Consider the following 21,806-nt stretch of genomic DNA (forward strand, 5'->3'; position numbering starts at 1 on the left):
CTGAAATAGATTAATTTACTATTCCAACTTGCACAATTTCTTCTAGTTCACTTTTAAATGGAGTGTGTCGCTATCTGGTTAGCTTGAAACAAATCTATCGAGACCTTGAAAAAACAAACTTTACAAAGCTAAAGTTGTAAAAACATTGATTCAATTAGATTTACGTGGACAAAAGGAAAGAACTAGTATAAAAACAAAAAGAATGAAGTCAGCGTAGTTTTATTTATGTTTACCCTAAAATCGGATAACAATTGAATTTATATGCCGGTTTAAGAATACGTGATATAACTTGATACAAACTGAGAGAACATATTAATATTGAAATTAATGAGAAGAAAATAAATACAAACCACCAAATTGGACAGCCTTAGCCTTGAAGGTTGATCACTCTCTAGTCAAGAAATGCCACAATCGGTGCCGGAATAGAGCAATGAGATAATAATAATTAGAAATGACAGTTTATTGCTTTGGGATATGTGTTACAATGTGTTTTACAAATAATCAGACCCCCTTTTATATAGTAGGGGAGTCACACTCTTGATACAATTCTATAAAGGTATAAAATCACATAATTTACTTATTAATCGGCCTCTCCTTGATACGTGCTGAGATTTTCGCCGTGATATTTAACCAATTGCGGATATTTTAGTCTTCCGTTATTTTGGCTCGACAAAGTTTCCTCGATTTTGTTCGGTCACGGAGTCACGAGCTCAATGATTTAACTTTGCGCCTTGGTTTGATATAACCCGAGGTCAAGTTTCGACCCGTCACGTTTCTGTCTCGACTGGTCATATAATAGAAGAGCCCGATTTCGACTATATACAGATAGTCCCCTCATTTTTCGGAGAGAAGATCACAAGAAACGATATGAACTTCCAAGCCTCGCTTCGATAACTCATGATGTAAGCGGCAAAAGGTAACTGAAACGTCCCGTCGGTCCAGCTCCAAGGCATTAAATGTATGTCAGTTGTTGGTCGGCCACTACGGGTTGTGAACCGTCGTTTACAAACTATAAATAATTCATCCTTCCATCAATTAGAACTTTTACATTCAAACGTTTGTTCTTGTGCTATTAAGAAATATTTCATCACCATCATCCTCTAGTTTTCTGGTTTAAGTTTAAAACTTCTTCCTTTATAGTTTTCTCACAATTTTCATAAACTATCCGCCAATTACGCCCTCTCTTTCATCAGTACCATCTCTTCACCCTTCCTCAGAAGCAATGGCAAAGACTTCTAAATCTGTTCCTCAAAAGGAAACTCCCTCTTCCTCGAGACCGTCTGAAGAAGAAAATGTTCTGTCTACTGTTGTCGAGGAAAAGACACCAGAACCCTCCTCAACTGTGTTCGTTCCTGTGGGGTGCCCAACCGGGGCCGACTTCAACTGTGTTCGATACGAGCCGGTCTCGAGGTATATATATTCTATCACTGACGATCTCCTCCCCAAAGTCAAGAAAGATTGTTATTGGGCCGGTAAACACGTGGTGGTGCCTATGCCCGAAGAGTCAATCACTACCCACGTGGAGGGTTTTCTAAGTGTTTACACTTATCCCTTCACGTTGGGCCCTCTAAACCCAGTTATCGTAGCCTTTTGCAAAAGGTATGAAGTGACGCTCGGGCAGATTCATCCTTCATTTTGGAGGATTGTTATTCTGCTTCATTTTTTTGTGAGCAAGCTCGACAAGTGCCCCTTCACCATCAACCATCTCATGCGTCTGTACAGTCCCCGACTCTACCAAGGGGGATTGATAAAGCTTGCTCGTCGAGCTAATAAGGCCCCATTCTCGAGCATAGATGAGGACCGAGATCGAGGCTGGTTGGGCCGGTTCGTTCGAGTGAAGACCTCGGATCTAATCCTAGCCGATGAAATACCCTTTCCCGAGAAATGGAACATGAAACGTAAGTATAACTTCACTTTTAAGATTTGCTTATTGCTTTTTCCTTTCCTCTCACTTAATCGATGCTTCGTGGTTCAGCTGTCGCTTAGATGCCGGATGCAGTTCCCCGATTCAAGGAGTGGGTCGAGGGCATCATATCTCAGAAGCCCTATTCCGAGCGCACATGGCGTGAACTTTCAAAGGGCCGGTGGGAAGCCCGTTCTCACGTTAAGATTTTTTCCTCGTACTGACATCATTTAGGTTTCTTTCCAAACTTACTCATCTCCTTTTCTTTATAGGCCTTGGGAAAGATGTTGCAATGAGGCCCTCATCCGCTGATGAAATCGTCCTCCGCCAATCTCCCGCTCTAAAGAAGGATAAAGAGAAGAAAAGAAAAGGGGCTCCGAGTTCCCCGAACTCGAAGAAGCAAAAACTGAAAAAGAGGCAGGCGCGCAAACCTAAAGAAAGCATCGGCGCCCTCACATCGGACTTAGTCCACTAACTGAGGGATGAATCTGAAGAAGAAGAAGATTCCGAACTGGTGGCTCGGGTGCGAGTCCATACCATATTGCCCCAAGCTAGGGATGCTGCTGAGAGGGTAGTGACCGGGGTCCCTGAATAGGAGAAAGGTGAGGCTACTACGCCCTAAGCTATGAAGGTTGAAAAGGAAACCGTGGCTGATATTCCTCGAGCAGGGGAGAGTTCCCCAAAAGATGCGCTTGGGGTGATTGATCTTACCGGGTCTCCTTTATTCTCTGATTCCATGATCAACGAGGCCGGTATGCTAAAGGATCATTTGAACGAGGGGCCTAAGGGGGCGGCAGATCTCAATAACTTCTTCGATGATTTAGAATCCACCGCCTCGGAGGATGTTACCGGGTTTGGTGATTTACCAGTGCCAAAGAAAACACCGTCTTTGGGACCAGCGGGCCTTCTTCGAGCTCGGGTTAGTGGGTCGGTGAGTGCTGATCCTGACAAAAAACGGTCAATAGTTATCTCTGTCCCGGAGGATGCCCAGGTTCTCTTCGTCCCCGTGGGGGTTGCTAGCTATCTTCGGTGCTTGGTGACCGAAGAGGACCAGGCCAAGATGGACGAGGTGGAAGCATCCTTCCTGTTCAATGAAGCTCAAGAGGTGTTGAATTGGGTAACTTTGAGTGCCTCTTTACTAAGTACTTAGATTTTAAGTAACAAATAATCGTAACACTTTTCTTTATGCTCGCAGGCCTCGATACTTCACCATGAAACTTTCCTCCGATGTCGGGAGGAGTTATCCCAATACAAGGTCGAGGTTTGGGAGCTGACTGAGAAGAGGGACACCTACAAGCTTCTCAGCGACAAACTCCAGGCTGAGCTAGAAGCGGCTCGGACGGAACATGCCGATCTGGTCGAGCAGGTAAGACGAGTATTCAAACTTAGTAATGATGATTTAGACTCGATGGCTAATGACCCGAACCCGCAGGTTCAGAAGAGACTTGACCAAATCGAGCAACTCCAGGTGGAGGTGGACATGGTGAAGGCTGAGGCCGAGGAATGGAAGAAAAATATGGACCGCATGGCTTCGGAAAAGGAGACCACCCGAGAACAATTGGCTTCGACTGAGGTCCATCTCCGGGTTGCAAAAGAATAAACCATGGCGCAGGCCAAGAATATCGAGGAGCTCCAGTATCAACTGAGCTTGGCAGTCTCTGGCCAAGAAAATCTGGCCAAGGAACTTGAGGTGGCCAAATCGGAGGTTGCTGCAGTTAAGGCCAAGGCTGATAAGCGGGTGGAACAATATAAGGCTCCAAGCGAAAAACTTGGTGAAGCACATGAGGTGGCAATCCCAAAGGGAGGCCCTGGAAGGAGTTCAAGCTCAGGGCTTCGACCTGCTGGCGGAGATCGAAAATGCCAAGGTATCCGAGGCCAAGGCCAGGAAGCTGGCTTATCCATTCCAAGGGATCTGAAGACTCGGATGGGCCCGAAGGCAGTGAAGGCCCCGAAGGCGACGACGCGGCTCCCGGTGAAGATTAGGCCACTTAGGATCTTTTTAGATGTTTTGTCTTTGCCGTTTTGGCTATTGTAAATTTCTGTATCGGGGCCATTTGGCCTGTGTAAAAGAATCTTTGGTAAATATATACAAGGCTTTCTTTCCCTTTAAGCTTTTGGATTTTTTCTTTGTTTTATCATTTGTATTCGCAAAAGGTCGAAATGCCTTAGCATGAAATAAGTAGGTTATGTTCGAAGGTTCGAACAAACCTTGCCTTTAATGTTACTTTATGTTAAGGCATTGCAGGGATTCGGTGTTACCGAAATCTTTTTCCTAAAATAGTTTAGGTTTGTAGCTTGCTGAGGGTAGCATTTAGAATCGGTTATGAAAATATTTCGAAGGCCTAGTTTTTGTTACGGTCCTCGGACGTGTCCGAGCCATGTTAATATGGTCGTAGCCTTTTAGTTCGGGAGCCACCCATTGGACTTGCTTTCCTGAGTTATCCGGGCTTGCCTAAGATAACAGTCCTCGAGCGGGGGTGGCTGTGGCCTTTAAAATTTTATGGTTGCCTAATATGTCTTATGCCCCCCAGGTCTAGTAGCTTGGGTCGTCCGAATTTTCGGTCGGCATTCCTCAAGTGAGAGAATGATCATTCGAACTCTGGTTATAAGTGGCCCTTGGGCTCGTTGCCTTTAGGGGATCGGAAGTAGGAAATTCTTTAATGAATGTAAAGAAGAAATTTTAAGACATATTAAAATATGAGATGACTACAAGGAAGAGACTTCTCTTTATTTTTGTGCATAATATAGATGTATGTGTACATGCTTTTCATCAGGGTTCGAGCAGTCTACGTGGGCACAACTCATTTGACCGGTTGGCCCTTACATTGAATCCTACTGATCGAGACCCTTCAATCCTGAAATCTCTTTTCATGCTAAAGTTGATATCGTGGAGTAATGCCCCCCAGTGTTCGAGGTTGATCGAAGTAAGTCCTCGAATATTATTTTGATCACTTTTACCGGTTCGTTGTCGGCCTTCGATTCTAAGTTAGCACGATTTACTTGTTGCCTCGTTAAGAACCTTGCCGAAAAACCCATTTGGGACAAAACTGGTTCAAGGAAAAAAGAGTGCAACGCGTGCTTTCAGACCTAAAATCTCGTACTTTTCCTTATCGATCACCTGTAAGAGTTAGTCCTAAATAAAAGAAAATGAATGGGGCCGTACCTTAGCAGTAATATCGTTTTAGGTGAGTGACATTCCAATTGCTCGATAGTTGTTCACCGTTCATCATCCCGAGCTTGTATGATCCTTTTCCAGTAATTTCGATATATGATACGGCACTTCCCAGTTCGGCCCCAACTTTCCCTCGTTCGGGTTTCGGGTGTTCAACGTAATCTTCCTTAGCACTAAGTCCCCGATGTTGAACTACCGAAGGTTGGCCCTCCTGTTGTAATATCTTTCGATCCGCTGCTTTTGGGCAGCCAGCCGAATAAGGGTGACCTCACGCTTTTCATCCAATAACTCTAGGCTTGTATTCATGGCCTCGTCATTTGATTCCTTTGTTGCATATCAAAATCTGATGCTTGGCTCTCCAACCTCGATCGGTATCAAGGAGTGGCTCCGGTACTGGATTTCGAGGTCGTACGATATGCCCAAAGAACTTTGAGCAAGAGTTCTTTCCATTTTCCTTTAGTGTCGGTCAACCTCTTTGTAAGGTTCCGGAGTATGATTTTATTGGTTGATTCGGCTTGTCCGTTCCCACTAGGGTGATAAGGTATTGATAGGGCTTGTCCGTTATCGCACACGATCTCGGCCGGCATTCCAAACCGACATATGATATGGTCCCAAATGAAATCGATGACCTCCTTCTCTCTAACCTTTTCGTATGCCTGGGCCTCCACCCACATAGAAAATTAGTCAGTCATAAACAATATAAATTGAGCCTTATCGGGTGCCCATGGAAGGGGGTCGACGATGTCCATTCCCCACTTCATGAACGGCCATGGCGATAAAATCGAATGTAGCAGCTCCCCAGGTTGGTGTATCATCGGAGCATGTTGTTGGCATCCATCACATTTTCGTACGAACTCCTTTGCGTCCTTTTCCATGTCGATCTAGTAGTAACCTAACCTGATCACCTTCCGAACCAATGATTCGGCGCCCGAATGATTTCCACAGGTGCCCTCGTGAATTTCCCTCATAACGTAATCGGTATCTCCTGGACCCAGACATATTGCCAGCGGGCCATCGAACATTCTTCTGAATAAATTTCCATCCTCAGACAAACAAAATCGGGCTACCTTTATACGGAGGGCCCTTGGTTCTTTTGAATCCGAGGGCAATTTGTCGGTCTTCAGTTATTCTACGTATTTGTTTCTCCAATACCAAGTCAGGCTTGTAGAGTTTATCTCGGCATGCCCCTCTACTACCACCGATCTCATGAGCTTCACCACTGCTCCTGAATGAATATCGTTGTCTTCGACCGATGATCCTAAGTTAGCAAGGGCATCCGTCTTACTGTCTTGATCTCGGGGGACGTGTTGTAAGGTCCACTCCTTGAACAGATGTAATGCTACCTCTAACTTATCCAGGTATCTTTGCATTCGTTCATCTCTGACCTCGAATGCTCCATTAACTTGGTTTACCACGAGGAAGGAGTCGCACTTGGATTTGATCACCTCAGCCCCCAAGCTTTTGGCTAGTTCGAGACCTGCAATCATGGCCTCATATTCGGCCTCATTGTTAGTCAAGTTCATTGTCCTAATAGATTGGCTAACTGCATTGCCTGTTGGTGGCTTTAAAACGATGCCGAGTCCGAACCCTTTTGCATTCCAAGCACCGTCCGTAAAGAGGGTCCAGATTCCCGAAGACGTCTCCGAGTTTACCAACAACTCTCATTCCACCTCGGGTATTAGGGTCGGCATAAAATCAGCCATGAAATCTTCCAAAATTTGAGATTTGATGGATGTTCGGGGTCGATACTCAATATCGTACCCACTAATTTCAACGGCCCACTTGGACAATCGTCCCGAGAGTTCGGGTTTGTGCATAATATTTCGTAATGGGTAAGTTGTTACAATACATATGGGGTGACACTGAAAATAGTTTTAGTTTCCTAGAGGCAGTTAGTAAAGCGAGCACTAGTTTTTCTAGGTGAGGGTACCTAGTCTCAGCCTCTCTTAGGGTCCTGCTAACATAATAAATTAGAAATTGCGTACCTTGTTCTTCCCGAACTAGGACTCCACTTACCGCTATTTCTGATACTACCAAATACCAGTATAGTTGTTCATATGTCTTCGGCGTGTGAAGCAGCGGCGGGCTCGATAAATATCACTTAAGTTCTTCTAAGGCCCGTTGACATTCCGGGGTCCATGTGAAGTTGTTTTTCTTCTTTATTAATGAGAAAAATTGGTGACTCTTATCGGAGGACCTCGAGATGAATCGCCCTAGTGCGGCAATGCACCCGGTTAGCCTTTGTACGGCCTTCACATTGTCTACTACCGTGATATCCTTGATAGCTTTGATCTTGTCGGGTTTGATCTCGATTCCTCGGTTGGATACCATAAACCCGAGAAATTTACCTGAACCGATTCCGAACGCATATTTTTCCGGATTCAGCTTCATGTTGTACTTCTTCAATATACTGAAAGTTTCTTGCAAATGCTTTAAATTGTCCTCTGCTCACAGGGACTTTACTAACATATCGTCAATGTAAACTTCCATGTATTTCCCTATTTGTTCTTCGAACATCCGGTTTACTAGGCGTTGGTAAGTGGCACCGGTATTTTTTAATCCAAATAACATTACGTTATAGTAGTATGTGCCATACTTAGTGATAAAAGAGGTCTTTTCCTGATCATCTGGGCTCATTCATATTTGGTTATAGTCGGAGTGGGCATCGAGAAAATTGAGGATCTCATGGCCGGCCGTGGCATCGATCATGCGATTGATGTTAGGCAAAGGGAAAGAGTCTTTGGGACATGTCTTATTTAAATCTTTATAATCTACACACATTCTTAGTTTGTTCCCCCTTTTAGGGACTACTACTACGTTTGCTAACCAATCCGGGTATTTAACCTCCCGAATGGATCCTATTTTAAGGAGTTTAGGTATCTCGTCCTTGATGAAAGCGTGTTTGACCTCGGATTGGGGCCTTATTTTATATTTGACCGGATAGAATTTCGGGTCCAGGCTTAGTTTATGGGTAGTTACCTCCGGGGGGGATCCATGTCATGTCAAGATGGGACCACGCGAAACAATCCATTTTAGCTATAATAAATTGAATGAGTTTTTTCCTAAGCTCGGGGTTTAGTCCCGTGCCTAGGTATACCTTTCGATCGGGAAGATGTTCAAACAGTACGACCTGCTCCAGCTTTTCAACCGTTGATTTTGTAGCATCGGAATCATCAGGGATTATAAAGGATCGGGGGACCCCGTAATCGTTGTCTTCGTTAGTACCCTGCTTATCTAGTTGGGTCGAGGCTGGCATCGGTGATTGCTATTTGGCCTCTTATTTTGCTTCCGACATTGGCTCATTTGATGTTGCAGTGTTGATATCGGAATTACTTCATCGACTGCAAACATCTCCTTTGCGGCTGGTTGTTCTTCGTAAATCGTCTTAATCCCTCCTGGCGTTGGGTAATTTAACACTTGATGAAGGGTCAAAAGCACTTCCCTTTTGTTGTGGATCCATGGCCTCCCGAACAGGGCATTGTATCTCATGTCACCCCCGATCACATAAAACTTGGCTTCCTAGATGGTACCGACGGCATTGACTGGTAATGTTATTTCCCCTTTAGTGGTTTCACATGCCATATTGATCAGGACTCGGACTGCGGGTATGATTTGGTCTTGTAGACCGAGCTGTTCCACGACCCTTGATCGAATGATGTTGGCCGAGCTACCTGGATTAGTTAACACACGTTTAACCCAAATTTTATTCACGGGTATAGAAATTACCAGTGCATCATTGTGGGGTTGTACGATCCTTTTGGTGTTCTCATCGTTGAAAGATAAAGTTCCTTCCGGTACGTAGTCTCGAGTTCATTTTTCCCTAGTGAGGGATACTTTGGTGTGTTTCAACATCGGCCTCTCCGGGATATCAACCCCGCCGATGATCATGTTGATGACGTGCCGAGGTTCTTCTTATTCTGTTCGTTTGTTAGAATCCTTGTTCCTAAAGTGATTCTTGGCTCAGTCGCTCAAGAATTCTTGAAGGTGCCCATTGTTGAATAGATGAGCTACTTCCTCTTTCAGCTGTCGACAATCTTCGGTTCTGTTACCGTGAGTGCCATGATATTTGCACATCTGGTTAGGATCCCTTTAGTTTGGATCAGTCTATAGAGATCAAGGCCATTTGGTATCTTTAATGCGCCCGATAGCTGATACGATGGTAGCACCATCGACATTAAAGTTGTATTCTGATAGCCTTGGTGCGTCTTTGGGCCCGATGGGTCTGTCAAAGCCATTTTTGGTCATAAGTCACCGGCTATTCTAACCTCGGTCATTTCTCCTTTCGTTTCTCATAGAGTTACACCCGGACCCATTGCCTCCCCGATCCCCATTACATGGATGATACCGATCTCTGTTCGTCCTCGGTTCCCGGTCAATATATCTCTTGATTTTGTCGACGGTTCTAATAGGATAGACGGACCCGGAAGGAGCCCCGAGTTGATCGTCTTCGACCCTGATTTTTGATTGGTACTGATTATGCATATTCGCCCAAGTAACAGACGGGAACTCTATCAGATTTTGTTTCAACTGTTCTGAAGCCACGGAGCTTTGAACGTTGAGCCCTTGGGTAAAGGCTTGAACGACCCAATCATCAGCGACCGGTGGTAGGTCCATCCTTTCCATTTGGAATCGAGATACGAATTCTCTGAGCATTTTATTGTCCTTTTGCCTTACTTTGAAAAGGTCCGACTTCCTGGTTTCGACCTTGATGGCTCCGGTGTGTGCCTTTACAAAAGAATCTGCAAGCATAGCAAAAGAGTCAATAAAATTAGGTGGTAAATCGTGATACCATATCATGTCTCCCTTTGACAGGGTCTCTCCGAATTTCTTTAACAAAACGGATTTGATTTCATCATCCTCTAGATCGTTTCCTTTGATGGCACATGTGTAAGAGGTAACATGTTCGTTCGGATCAGTCGCTCTATTGTACTTAGGAATCTCGGGCATGTGGAACTTTTTGGGGATCGGTTTTAGAGCCGCGCTCAAGGGAAAGGGTTTTTGCACGAACTTCTTGGAATACAAGCCTTTCAATATCGGCGGTGCTCCTAGTATTTGATCTAACCTGGAATTGTAATTTTCCATCTTTTTATCATTGGCCTTGATCTTCTTCTCCCCTGATTATATCTGTTTCGTCAATTCCTCGAGCTTCTTTATAATCTCAGGGTTAGCCCTCGAATCATTTTCGTTCGACCTTTTTATGACCGGTTGATCCCTGCGGGTGATTTCTCGGGGAGGATCGGGCTCAACCCTGCTTGGTGCACGGTTTTGGTTTTGTAATTGGGATATTGCCACATATTGTGCCTGCAACATTACGAAGATCACTCGTAGACTGATCCCGTCCCCTTCAATGTTTTGTGTGTTTCGAGTTGCTGATCGGACTCCACCACGAATGTTATTTTCGGGATCAATAGGCAGCTTTGCATCGATAGCCACATGTGAATTAACATCAATCGGATCTACGATCGGAATTCCAGCGGGATTGGTAGGTGGTATCTCGTTATCGAGTGCTATGTTGTTATTTTCATCTTGGTGACCGGACTCGTTGTCAACGTGCAGAGGTGCTGATCAAGAATTTGACATTTTGTGTTTTAGCCTGGAATCAAAGACACTTAAAAGAGCAAGTGTAAAGCAGTGTATGTTATAGAGATTTGTATCAAATAATCACTATTATCCTCAGCCCCACGATGGACGCCAAACTGTTTACCCTAAAATCGGATAACAATTGAATTTATACGCGGTTTTAAGGATATGTGATATAACTTGATACAAACTGAGAGAACAAATTAATATTGAAATTAATGAGAAGAAAATAAATACAAACTACCAAATTGGACAGCCTTAGCCTTGAAGGTTGGTCACTCTCTAGTCAAGATATGCCACAATCGGTGCCCGAACAGAGCAATGAGATAATAATTAGAAATGATAATTTATTGCTTTGGGATGCGTGTTACAATGTGTTTTACAAATAATTAGATTCCCCTTTATATAGTAGGGGAGTCTCACTCTTGATACAATTCTATTAAAGGTATAAAATCACATAATTTACTAATTAATCGGCCTCTCCTTGATACGTGCCGAGATTTTCGCCGTGATATCTAACTAATTGCGGATATTTTGGCCTTCCGTTATTTGGCTCGACAAAGTTTTCTCGATTTTGTTCGGTCCCGGAGTCACGAACTCAATGATTTAACTTTGCGCCTTGGTTTGATATAACCCGAGGTCAAGTTTTAACCCGTCACGTTTCTGTCTCGACTGGTCATATAATAGACGAGCCCGGTTTCGACCGTATACAATTTATAAAATCAAATTCTTAAAGAACCTAGTATAAAATAAAATTTATGTGATTAATAACAGGTAATATGCTGACAACAAATGGTCAAAAAGATGTCACTAATAAAAACCCTAATAATGATTTGAATTACATATTTTATTTCTTAAAAGAAATAATTTCAAACTTCCCTAATCCTGTTAGAACTAGGACAAGAATCAAGATTTCCTATTAGTTCCCTATATATACGTCTCTGTTGAAACTTGCAAATACAACAGAGAATCAAATCATCTGAAGTTCTCTTATCATTAATTAAGGATAAAACAAAAAATAAGTGTCATATGATATTGAAATATAAATTTTTTTTTTTTTTATAAACAGACTAACAAGAAAATAATATCACATACCACAAATATAAGTACTTATAATTTATGTATTAATTTAAGTACATTGGACATGAATGTGGTGATATTTCAAGAGTATTGATAGATACTTCTTAAAAAATACTCTCCATTTCCAAATATTAGTCGTTCGGACAAATTCTATTTGCTTACAAATATTCTTTCAACTTCTTTCGTTTCTCAGGATCTTGCTCACTCAATTGTCATCGTCTGCGTCATACTTGTTGTATCTTTTCTAAGTCATGAGTGACGGAGCGAAACTAAACTCACTGACTATTTGAGTTAATTATGGGTTCGAAATATAATATATACCTCTTACATATTAAGTATTCTAACTTTTGGAATTTGTGTTTCTAAACAAGTTAAAAAGGGGCCAGAGTATTTGTGTGGTTATAAAAACTTTTTATTAAGGATATAATTGTAAGTTTAAGCTAAATTATTGCCAAATTTAAAAAGTGGTCATTCTTTTTGGATCGGACCATTTTTTAACACATATACAAAATCACAAAAAGCTACTAAATTAGGCAGAAGCTGTAATATCTTATATGCTACCTCAGCACTTGTTTCAAGTTCTTAGCAGTCTCTTCCTCTTTGTCCTTGCTCAAGAAAGATTCGATGGTGGACTGGGGCGCCACAAATATTGGAAAAAGCCATCCTTAAGTATCCTATACAGCAACTTTCCTTTAAAACACCAAATGTTGAATCCATTAATTCCATATTCTCATGATCAACTGAGGTAACAGATGAAGAGCTTTAAGTCCAAGCCAAAATAAGGAGAGGCCTCCATTGCTTTGCCAATACATTTTGCAATCACTAACGCTGAAGAGCTTCTTCCTCAACGATCTCTTAGTGTGTTATTTAATTTCATTAATCATACTTGTTTTTTCTCAAATTTGGGTTTATATATATACTCAAGTTTGTGGATTAAGTACTACTTCTAATTATAATTAAGAGTTTGAATAACATGTTCAATATATTTAAACAAAAACAAAAGAAAAACCAACAGCAACGCCATGCCATGCCATGCCCGTGTTCGGTAGATCATGGAAACATATGGCCTCCAATTATTACGTACAAGAAACACATTAACAAAAGACTATAAAACAAGTTAATTAACTTAGAGTGCAGCGGACAAGGTTTTCTCCAACCCTTCGACAACAGCAGCCAACAACTTATCCTTGTTCCTCACAGAACACTTAGCCCTAATTTCACCTTGTCCACCAGTCAAAACATTCAACTGTCCCATCTTAATCATGGCATGCACAAACTTGTCAAAGAAAAGTGTCTGATTCTCACCAAAGCTTGTGACAATGTTCTTAGTCCTTCTATCAGTGAACAAATCTTGATCCGATGTGAAAAGCCCTTGCCTATTGATGAGATCAACGTAGTACTTGTTGTCGAAAACGTTAGGGCTTAGGATATCCATGTTGACAGTGTTGTTGGAGTTCGCAGTTGGACAACGGGTTTTAAGGTTGTTGGCAAATGTTTTGTCCATGGTGGAATCTTGGTTAGGGTATAGACGCTCCGTGAAGGAAGTGCAGTGGCTTATTCCGATGGTGTGGGCCCCGGAGAGGGCGACGACATCGGTGGGGCTGAAGCCCTTAGTTGCAAGGCGAGTGAGAAGGGTTGTAGTGTTGGCTGTTGGTGCAACAAGGCTGTCTAAGGTTGCTTGTTCTGTCGCAAAGTTTTGTCCATCTCTTCTTCCCAACGGTACAACATAGTTTGGGCCACCAGTCTGGAACAATCATAGATAAATCTCAAGTATTAAATAAGATATTTGTATCCTAAGAAGTGTTTTTCTTGTTGGAGTAATTGTATCTTTGGGTTCTAAAAGTCATTGCTAAATATTTATTTTAATCCTCTGATGTTTGATTGAACATATTTTACCTTCATTAATTAAAATATATATTTTTGGTCCTTTTATACAAAGATATATGTATGTTGTATTCAGACTATTATGAGTAGAAAGTTAATACTTACAACATATGAGTTGTTACATAATTAGTTCATAATAGTCCGCTACTTTCGCGGTTCACAAGTGGAGAAATTATTAGTACAAATTTCAATTAAGTAAAGGAAATATGCTTAGGAGAGGAAAAAGATTAAATATGTTTAACTAAAATGTTAGTGGAATTATGGCTTCCTAGGAGAAATAGGAAATTTAACTAATTTATTTTTTATTCCATGAATTGCATAAAGAAACCGTATGTCGAGATAAGAAAGAGACCACAATCACTTGTTATAGTTAAAGTTGCAATTAATCAGATTGGCTTTCCGAGGAGAAGTTTCATAAATGGGTAATTAATATAATAATCTATGTTGCTTGAACTCTTAGAAGATGTAGGTGAATATGTGTAGAATATTCTTCAAAAGTAGTACATATTTTTGCAATAGTTTATTTTGAAGAGTATGTGTAACATAAGTAGTAATTAACCGGTGAACTAAAGTGTTTAATTACTAATGGACCTACATTTCCATCAAGTTACGCGATATGGGAAATAAGAAGAATATATAAATAATTTACCAAGACAACTGCATCCCTAGCAGCAAGGGCTGTAATATCAGAACAAGATACAATTCTTCCACACTCTTTATGCACTCTTTCTCGAAGATCATCAATGATCTTAAATGATTCTTTTCTTAGTGTCAAATTTGGTATTGCAGTCTTTTCACTAGGACCTCCTGCTGATCCATCTAGCAATACTGAGCCATCACATCCCTGCACCATTTATACATTCATAAAAAGAAAAATAGGCATACGTTGTGAATTAATAAGCCCAAAAAATGGCTAACGCACCTACTCAAGACATATTAGAATCAGCCAAACTAGAGAGCTAACTATTTAAAGTAAGAAGAAGTGGATGGATTGAAGTTGCACAAAAATAGCTACTCCATCCGTTTTATTTTATATGATGTTATTTGATTGGACATAATACAACGTTTAAGAAAAAAAGATAAAATTTTGGCACAAACCAAAAAATACTCTAAAATTAATTATCTTAATTAAACATACCATGATATTTCTATTGTTATAAAAGTACGCCATTAAGTAAGAGTAAAATGAATAGTTTCAAGTTAAGGAGTTTTTAAATTTAGACGGGCGATAAACATTAAAAAAACAGATTAAAAGAAAAGGAATATCATACAAAATGAAATCGAAGATTACTGCTTTATCTAAACTTTCAGGTTAATGGTTGACTGGTTAATCAAAAATAACTAAAATAAGAAGGAGCTGTTTATAGAGTTAATTACTTGGACAAAGCAATCATGGAAATGAAGGCGAAGCAAGCCAGCAGCTTGGCCAACATCATCCTAAAAAACTTTCTCAAGTCTCTTCCTAACAATGGATTCTAATTTTGGACAGCTAGTTTGAAAGAATGTCCATGAAAGCCCCTTTACTACAGGAGGAAATCCTTGACCTTCTGAGACAAAAAATTGAGAGAAAAGCAAAAGAGAAGAGATAAAAAAGAGTTTCAAATGTTGAAGAGACAGTAGTAGAAGCCATGAGTATAGCTAATTAATTAACAGTCACTTTCTTGATGCAAAGGTAGCAAAACGATGGTCAAATTTATAGCCAGTACTAATTATTTAAAATGATTAGTTTTTGGTAGTGTGCAATTTAATTAAAATGTAGAGCCATCGAATTTCCAAGAAAAGGGTCATTTGTGCATGTGGTCGTCACAAGCTGCCATCTTTTCTTTTTTCTTAAAAAAGATTAGAATACTTCGTGGTGTAATGATTCCTACTGATTAATATTTTTACATGTTTGGAACATTCAAAATAGAATATATATATCATCAACAACAATTTTTCTTTTCCATGATAGTGTTTTTCAAGTCAATCTGCATGTATTTTGATTATTCATTTGGGTATTTGTTACCATTCCACTAGTACATATATACGAAATTACTCATATTCTTCATATTAATTACTCATATTTTACTTATTAATTATCCAACCAATTAACCTAAGTAAATTAGATTGGGACCATCTTTCAAAAATGAACCCGCACCGAAAGTACGGTGGTGCTTGGTTGAAGATGATATTACTCGGCGTTCAGAACCAGTCTTGAAGTGAATGAATTCGAAAGAAGTAAGGAAATGAGAAGACTCTTTCTTGAACTATATCTTAAACAGCTTGTTTACCCGAAAAAGATTGAGTTGAATTTGTACGTAGTTCTAAGGGTACGTGATATATCTTGATACAAATCATATAAGCATAAATATCGAGTATTAACTGTCAAAAATGAAAATACTAACGAGGTTTAAGGGAGGATGATTTATGAATAAGCCAGATGAAAATAATGTATAAAGCACAAAATGATAATCTCTCAATATGGAGTATATGCACAGTATCTGTGTTATGGTGTTTTTTAATGCCTCAACAGTTATTCCTTTACAAAGATAATAGTCATCCCTCTTATAGTGGGGGATTCTATTTTAGATATATTTAAAAATACATAGTGGGGAACCATGATAAATCAACTTTTCCCTTTTTCCTACCGAGATTCTCTCCCTTAGTGCGGCCGTAACGGCTCTTGTCTATAGGCTCAATATTGACTTGAGCTCGATACTAAATCGAGCTCGATATTGATTCGAGCTCGATTTTGACTCGGGGCCCGGTATTGATTCGGGCCCAATATTGGTCGGTCTTTGGCTCTCAAGCTCGATAATGTTGTTTCGCATCATGGTTCGATTTGGATTCGAGCTCGATAATAACTTCGAGCTCGATATTGATCGGTCTCTGAAACTCGAAGTTCGGAAACCCGGCTTTGGATCTTATCCCAAAATTATGAAGACGCTCTTCGGCGCTCTTCGGTCTATTATGTTTCCGTCTCGACCAGTAGTACAAAGGCCAAAATCGATTTTGACCGCATACAAATAGTCCCCTCATTTCACGAAAAGGATGTGGCGAGAAACGATATGATTTTCCAATGGCTCGATCAGATATACACTAACTTTAGCATCGAGCCCGACCATGACGTACGTGATAGCTGTCCCGTCGGTTCAGTTTACCAAGGCATTAAATGCGTGTCAGACAGTGGTCGGCCACTGTTGATATTGAACTGTCATTCCCCAATCTATAAATAACTTCTCTTTTTACCATTTATCACGTTTACATCACCAGTTTCCAAATTTTCTAAGCTCTTTCTCGCATCTTCTAAGTTTATCTGCAAGCCTGTGATTTTTATTGCAAAATCTTCCTTTTCTGATTTTCACTGCAAAACCTTTCTTCAAAATACCATATCTTTGTCATCTCCTTCTATTCTCGATCTTCAAAACCAAAATGGTGAAAATATCAAAAGTCGTTCCTCAAAAAGAAAAAGCTTCTTCTTCACAACCTGCCGCCGACAAAACACAGGTGGAGCCACGGCCTGAGGAGTGTGTTCCCAGGGCGTGTGTTCTTACCTCCGATTTTAAGGTCGACAAAGGCTCATCAGTTCCCGGCTGATATGAGCCAGTATCGAGGTATATGTGTTCGATAACCGAGGGGCATCTCGAACAGATAAGGAAAGATTGCAATTAGGAGAACAAAGAAGTGGTAATCCCGTCTCCCGAAGAAGATATTACTACTCATGTGAAAGGGTTTTTAGGTGTGTATACTTACCCTTTCACGTTAGGTCCTCTCGACCCTGTTATTATTGATTTTTGCCGTCAATACCAAATAACCCTAGGCCAAATCCATCCTTCTTCTTGGCGGATCGTTATTTTGATCCATTTCTTTGTGAACAAAATCAAGGGGATGCCTTTCACCCTCGACCACCTCATTCGATTGTACAGCTTCCGCCTCTTTCGAGGCGGGTTAATAAAACCTTACCACCGGGCCACCAAGTTTCTGTTCTCGTGCATAGACGAGGACAAGGATCGAGGCTGGATGGGTAGGTTCATTCGAGTAAAGACTTCGGACCTAATACCGGCCAAGAAGATGCCATTTCCCGAGGAGTGAAACATGAAGCATAAGTGTAACTCTGCTGGTATCTCTTATTGTTTTGCCCCTTCGTTTCTTTCTCACTGATATCCCCTTTTGTGATGCAGCGGCTCCTTGGATTCCAGTGTAGTTCCTGACCTCAAGAGCTGGGGTACGGGACCTGGCTTTGACCTCTACATACGTCGAGCGCTCATGGCGTGATTTGTCAAAGGGCCGATTGGAGGCCAAAAATCATGGTAAGCCTCTTTCTTGTATCTTTGATAGTTCAAACGAAGTGTTTTCCATATACTTAATCAATTTTCTTATGTATAGGTCTAGGCAAAGATACGGTTTTGAGGCCCCCGTCCGGCGAGGAAGAGGCTTCGGCCTTTGTTCCGAAACTGGTGAAGGATAATAAGAGAAAAAGGGCCTCTACTTCCAAAGATCCAAAATCGAAAATGAGGATAGCTCGTAAGCCGAGGAAGAATACCATCCCTTTGACCGAAGAATCAGTTCGGCGTCTAAGGGATAAAGACGAGGAAGAAGAAGACGACGGGTCCGTATTGGTGGCCCGAGTGAAGAAAATGATTAATGCCTCAAAGGCAGCTGGATCGATGGTGGTTTGTGTGTCTCCGCCACAAACTGAGGAGGTATCGGAAAAGGATTCGGGCAAAATTCCCGAGTTAATGGAGGTCGAGGATACCTCCCACCGAAGTCGACAACTGGTTGGTATATTCGAAAAGGCCAATCTTGAAGCTCTCCGAACCGAGGAGAACGCCCCAAATGACTCGCTTGGGGCAATAGTAATTGGAGATTCGCCTACTCTCCCCTCATTTTCTGAAGGGGTGATTCGAGAGGCCCAAGCTTTGGGGGCCCTCGATTTCGTGATCTGTTTACCGGTATCGAGGATGCTGCCGGCCCTAGTGATGCATTGGGTCTTTTCCACGAAGTGCAGAAGGCTCTGGATCAGGTAAGCCTTAACTCACTTCATTGGTACCACCTTCATGTTTGTTTTTCTTTTCTAACTTCTTTTCTTCTTTCTTCGCAGGCCGTAGCGGTTCATCGAAAAGCATGTTCTCGATCTCGAGCTGAGCTGCGCCGATATGAAACAGACCTCTGACAGGTCACGGAAGAGAGGAACGCCCTTAGAATCCTCTTCGGGCAAAGGGAAGAAGAAATAAAGGACCTTTGTGCTGAGTTGGCCAAGGCTTATCAAGACCAGACCAACCTGACTGAGCAGGTAATGATAATCTTAAAAACCCATGGGCTCGATTCTGGAATGGCGGCTAATATTTCTATCTCACAGTTGCAGCAAAAGCTTGAGGTGATTGGGAAGCTTCGTGAGGAGGTCGATATGATAAGGGCGGAGACCTTGGATGGAAAGATGGCATGGATCGTCTCGCCGTAGAAAAAGAAACTGCTCGAGCCCAATTATTATCGGCCGAAAACCAACTTCAAAGCATGAAGGAGAAGAGCTCGATTCAAGCAAGAAATTAAAGGAGCTCGAGGCTCGGTTGGCCTCTGAACTTGCCAAGGCCAAATCTGACGCAGAAAAAGCAAAGGCCAATGCAGATGCATTTGTGGCCGTCTATCGAGCCGATGCTAAAGCTGCTCAGGTACAAGCAAGAGAGGCAGCCGAAACCGCTAAAACTCGAGCATATTGGGTTGCTGAACTTGTCAAGTGCCAATCTCGGAGGGTGACCCTCTAGGAGATCCATGCTCGAGGTTTCGATTTCACCAAAGATATAAAAAGGGCCAAAGAGCTCGAAGCCGATGCTTAAGCCTTGGCTTCCGATGATGATGATGGGAGCAAGAGTGGGTCTGAGAGCTGGGAGGAGCCCGATGGAGAAGAGACCGCCTTCGGAGATAACCAGGAGACTTAGAATTTTTTCTATTTTTTGTGTAGGGTCCTGTTGGGACGTTGTAAACACTCTTGAATATATATATAAAGATCTTTTCCTGTCCTGACTTGTTTTTGTTTTATTTTCTGCCTTGTGAAGATCTTGTTTCATTCATGCCTTATGAAAGTTTTCATAAGTTCTAGGCTTTAGGCAATTTGATCGAATTCAGACCTTTATAGCCTTTATAACCGAGTGGGTGTTTGCTCAAACTTGAAGCGGTGTTGCACGTAGGCTTAATGGTCGAGTTAGTGCTTCGCTCTAACTCGAAGTAATAGTTAGTCCGTAGGCTTTTATTGGTCGAGTGAGTGCTTTGCTCGAACTCAAAGTAAGGTAGCCCATAGGCTTAATAGTCAAGTGAGTGTTTTTCTCGAACTCAGAATAATTGTTAGCCCTTAGGCTTAGTAGTCGAGCGAGTGATTGCTCGAACTCGAGATAAGAGTAGCCCTTAGGCTTAATAGTCGAGTGAGTGATTACTCAAACTTGAAGTATGAGTAGCCCTTAGGCTTTTATTGGTCAAGTGAGTGCTTTGCTCGAACTCGAAGTAAGGTAGCCCGTAGGCTTAGTAATCGAGTGAGTGATTGCTAGAACTCGAAATAATAGTTTGCCTGTAGGCTTTATAGTCGAGTGAGTGATTGCTCGAACTCAAAGAAAGGCAGCCCGTAGGCTTTATTATTCGAGTGAGTGCTTTGCTCGAAATTGAAGTAAGAGTAGCCCTTAGGCTTTTTTAGTCAAGTGAGTGCTTTGCTCGAACTCGGAGTAAGAGTAGCCCGTAGGCTTTATTAGTCGAGTGAGTGCTTTGCTCGAACTCGAAGTAAGGTAGCCCGTTGGCTTAATAGTCGAGTGAGTGATTGCTCGAACTCGAAGGAAGGTAGCTCGTAAGCTTTATTAGTCAAGTGAGTGATTTTCTCGAACTCGAAGTAAGAGTAGCCCTTAGGCTTTATTAGTCAAGTGAATGCCTTGCTCGAACTCGAAGTAAGGTAGCTCGTAGGTTTAGTAATCGAGTGAATAATTGCTCGAACCCAAAATAATAGTTAGCCCGTAGGCTTAGTCGAGTGAGTGACTGCTCGAACTCAAAGTAAGGTAGCCCGTAGGCTTAGTAATCGAGTGAGTGATTGATCGAACTCGAAGTAAGGTAGCCCGTAGGCTTAATAGTCGAGTGAGTGATTGCTCGAACTCGAAGTAAGGTAGCCTGTAGGCTTAATAGTCTAGTGAATGATTGCTCGAACTCGAAGTAAGGTAGCCCGTAGACTTAATAATCGAGTGAGTGATTGCTCGAATTCGAAGAAAGAGTTAGCCCTTAGTCTTAGTACTCGAGTGAGTGATTGCTCGAACTCGAAATAATAGTTAGCCCGTAGGCTTAGTAGTCGAGTGAGTGATTGCTCGAACTCGAAGTAAGAGTAGCCCTTAGGCTTAATAGTCGAGTGAGTGATTGCTCGAACTCGAAATAATAGTTAGCCCATAGGCTTAGTGTCGGCCCTTAAGCCTGTTTGCGTAATAGATCATAAAATAGCGGATGGGTTCTGAGACGTGAGATATCGACAAAGAAGAAATTTCTCTTTATGTCGTTATACATGTGTTCATGTTTTTAACCAGGGATTGAGCAAACTACACGAGCATGGGATTGAGCAAACTACACGAGCATGGTTCGTTTTGACCATTTGTCTCTTACAAATTTGCCTATCGAAACCATGTTGTTATAAAGTAACTTCCTTGCATCGAACTTGACATATGAACTTGATATATTTAAGGGTAACGCCCCCCAGTATTCGAGGTTGATTGTAAAGAGGCTTCGGATACTGTTGAATTGTTCTAAATTAGCACGATCAATGGTTGCCTCATTAAAAACCTTGCCGAAAACCCCATCTGTGATAAACCGGTCTAAGGGAAAAGAGTGCAATGAGTACTTTCAGGCCTAAGGCTTTGTGCTGAATAACCCATTCCTGTTCTTGGTCGAACTCCTACAAGGGTTAGTTTCGAAATATAAACGAACATGGGAGGGTCATACCTTAGTAGTAGTATCGTTTTAGGTGCGACACATTCCAATTGCTTGGTAGTTTGTAACACCGAGGTTGTAGGATCCTTTATCGATGATTTCGAGTACCCGATACGGTCCTTCCCAGTTTGGACCCAGTTTTCCTTCATTTGGATTTCGGGTGTTGAGGGTGACTTTCCTAAGCACTAAGTCCCCGATTTTAAAATGGCGAAGATTGGTTCTTCGATTATAGTATCTTTCGATCCGCTATTTTTGGGCGGT

General features: G+C 41.7%; 1 pseudogene; it reads right to left on the reverse strand.

Moving 5' to 3' along the window:
- Nucleotides 1–12,691: 12,691 nt before the first annotated feature.
- Nucleotides 12,692–15,249, reverse strand: LOC107770625 (peroxidase 12-like; annotated as a pseudogene).
- Nucleotides 15,250–21,806: the final 6,557 nt, after the last annotated feature.

This window comes from Nicotiana tabacum, chromosome 12, assembly GCF_000715075.1.
Source record: "Nicotiana tabacum cultivar K326 chromosome 12, ASM71507v2, whole genome shotgun sequence".
Taxonomy (NCBI): domain Eukaryota; kingdom Viridiplantae; phylum Streptophyta; class Magnoliopsida; order Solanales; family Solanaceae; genus Nicotiana; species Nicotiana tabacum.